This window comes from Larus michahellis, chromosome Z, assembly GCF_964199755.1.
Source record: "Larus michahellis chromosome Z, bLarMic1.1, whole genome shotgun sequence".
NCBI lineage: Eukaryota > Metazoa > Chordata > Aves > Charadriiformes > Laridae > Larus > Larus michahellis.
In genome coordinates, this window is record NC_133930.1 from 60719829 (window position 1) to 60723132 (window position 3304).

Here is a 3304-nt window from a genome sequence, read left to right on the forward strand (position 1 = left end):
ACAGAAGGGTTTCAATTCCACCCCCCCCCCACGCCCCGAATTATTAACTTCTAGCATCTGCAGTGTTCTCTAGCAAGGAGCTCCTCAGCTTAACTGCAAGCTGTTTGGAAAAAACTTTTTTTTATGGTGGTGTTTTTGCTTTGGACCTGCTACCTAGTAGGTGCTCTTTTGATTCTTACTGTATTGGAAGAAAGTGAAGAGTCATTTCTCGTTTACCTATTTCATGTCACTCATAGTACGACTCTGTCATATTCTCCTCTGTCTCTCTCCATAAGAAGTAGTTGAACCTAACTGTTGTCATCACTGTATTGACTGCTTATCTACTCTTTTCTTAACAAATGTCATTTATATTCTTATAGTGTCTTAACATTGCCAGTGTCATTGTTCTGTCAGCGCAGTCCCTCTGCTGTCTTTCTACAGTTCCTGGTCTGTGTAAGGGAAGTAGTATACCTAAAGGATTCTTTACGGTCAGCATAGTGACTAGAAGAAAGAACTGCTACAAAGAGTAGTAACAAATCCTCAGTTTGATTCCTGAAATCTGCCCAAAAAGACCGTCAGTTGCTTTTTGTCCCACAGTCCATCTTTTTTCTTTTCAGCAGTTTTAGTGATGAACTTTTTCCTGAGTTCAGCCATCAAGACCAAGCACCGGAAAAGGAAGATTTCCCTTCCAACTCAAAATTGTGAGCAGCAGTATAAGCCAACCATCAGGATAGCATGGCTAAGCTACTGCCCTCTGAAATTTAGTAGTAGATTTAGGACCATATTATATGTTTAAGTATATTTATATACGTAAAACAAATAAATTTATATATAAATTAAAAATGCTAAAACCACGCACACCTATAAACATACATAAAACTAAAAAAAATGTACATGTGCCAAGTTTGAATTTCAGAAATAAAATTATTCTTTAATTTGTCTGCATTTTTGTCTATATAGAAACTTAAGATAGTTTGAAACACAGTCGCAAAGGAAACATGTAATTGTCTCTGTTCCATTGGTAATGCCCCCTCAGATTAAATTCTCAGCATTTTATTGATACAGTAAAGCTGAAGGCCTAACTGAAGAACTAATAAAATCCCACAATTCAATTTAGTAGGTCTACTTCCTAAAGTATAGTAGAACCTATTTCTTTAACATATCTTGAATTTCTGTGCTAGGTTTGTCAGGTTTAAAAAAATTAACATGAGATTTTAATAACTTTGTAATTAGTTGACTTACTCATTAGTTTTTATTCTGCTAAAACCTATTAGGAAACACATACAGGATCCTAAACAAACACTTCCAAAGTAGACAGAAGGTCTTGCTTCTTTATTCTGTGTGCTTAAAAAAGCATGAGAAGAACATAATTATGCATCTGCTGCCAAAAGAAACTGTAACAATGAATGGTGTTTAAAATGGTTAAAAAATCGATGTTGATTATGTGTCTTTCTTATAGACTAAGTGAAATTAGCTGTACAAAATTGATGTTTTCAAACTATTGAGCAGGAAACAAAATTAACATCAACAGCAGGTGGCAGTGTTAGCAAGATCTGTGTTTCTGATGTGTGTAATCAGTGTTTGTTACAGTGTCAGCTCTGCAGCAAAAACGAAGTTAAATACCCCCAAATCAGTGAAGTCTTGTGATTTTGGGGTAAATAATAATGAGATATTGGTCACAGCCTTGTTTCAAGAGATTTCTCCTGCTGAAAATGTGAAGTGGAATGTTTTGTGAACTAATTTTCATAAGATTGTATTTTATTGTATAAGATAGCAAGCTTATTCTGTGCATGCATTTAGATGGAATTGTGAATGATTGTATACAGTTTATATAAGAATAAATAGAGAAAATGAATGAAAGTAAAAACTGATAAAATAAATATGGTTATAAAATTTCAGACATGCCAACATTAGTTTATGGTAATTCTGATGCCATTATTACAGATTTATCTTGTCTTTGCTAACACAATGTTCTTTGTCAAAGCTCATGAATCTGTTGATGTTTTAAAGAGCATTTAAAAAAAACATTACTGAAACAGTTTATCTTAAAGACCATATTTTGGCTTCTCACATTGTTGTGCTAAATTGCATTTATATATTTAATTGTGGAACAAATTGCTAAGCTTGTTTTTGAGTGTAGCTTCATTGAAAGAAGTGAATTAGGTGCTGGTGTTTCTGGTCTTTCTAATCATATGTCCTCCCGATGTCGTCATCTGTATGGACCACCAAGTCTGACTTGATTCCGCTTTATTGAGCAAGAGGAAGAAGGTTGAAGAAACCTAGAGAAAAGATGTAATATAAAAATATTGTGTCTAAACTGCAGTCTTTCAAGGTTTTCATGAGGTGTCAGCTAATCCTTAATATTCTGCTTTGAATTCAAATTGTCTTGCAAGTTTTCAATAGATAACAGATTAGTATAGTTAGCAATAGGAGTTTAAGGCGCTCCTAATAGTTGTGTCATTTAGAGAAATAAAAAAAGAGATATTAAGTAAGTATCTTACAGATGGTCAGTTTTTCAGTAAAACTTAGCCCCTGAAATATAGGACTTTATCAACTCTGGCCTTTGGTAATCTATGTATTAAATTAAAGTACAAGTCTTTTCAAATCAATATAATGAATTGATTTGTACACATTTCAAGCAGGGCTGCTTTCTTTGGATTTTTGGTATTGAATTTGCACTGCAGTTAAAGCATCTTTTCTGTATAATTAAATCTATATTTGTTGGCTACTTCACTGAGTTGAAACTGAGTTTAAAAAGCAGAAATGGAAGTTAAAGCAAAAATATACAAATGTATTACTTTTTAAAAAAAAGATGCAGAGATACTGTTTTTTTTGTGTGAAATATAGCAAGTGAGAAAGCAGGGCATGCTGTGTTTTGATTTAATCAATTTCAGTTGTTTTTACTAAATGTCTGAAAAAAATCTGACGACGTATTTAAGGGATTTCAATGTTTTCACAGAAATACTAAGTTGCTTTCAATCAGCACCTCTTGGGTTTTACCCATTTCTTCAGTGGTGTTTCTGACCAGACAAAGACTGTACCTGTGCTGCCTTCTAGGTGTTCCTGAAGTTTTAAAACAGTTGTCTCTGTACTAGCAAACTCTAAATTGCAGCAGCAAAACACAGCTGAGAGCTAGTTTTAACTGCCTAGTTACGAGCATGACTCCAATTAGACCGCTAGTACCTGAACTAGCTCTTGTAAAACTGATAGTGTAGCCTAACGATAGAGCATGTGTGATAGTACTATGCTATGCATGTTGGAGTATGTATTGAAGTGATGATGTTTGGGATGCATGAAAGATTTGGGTGTTGGTACCTATTTGCGT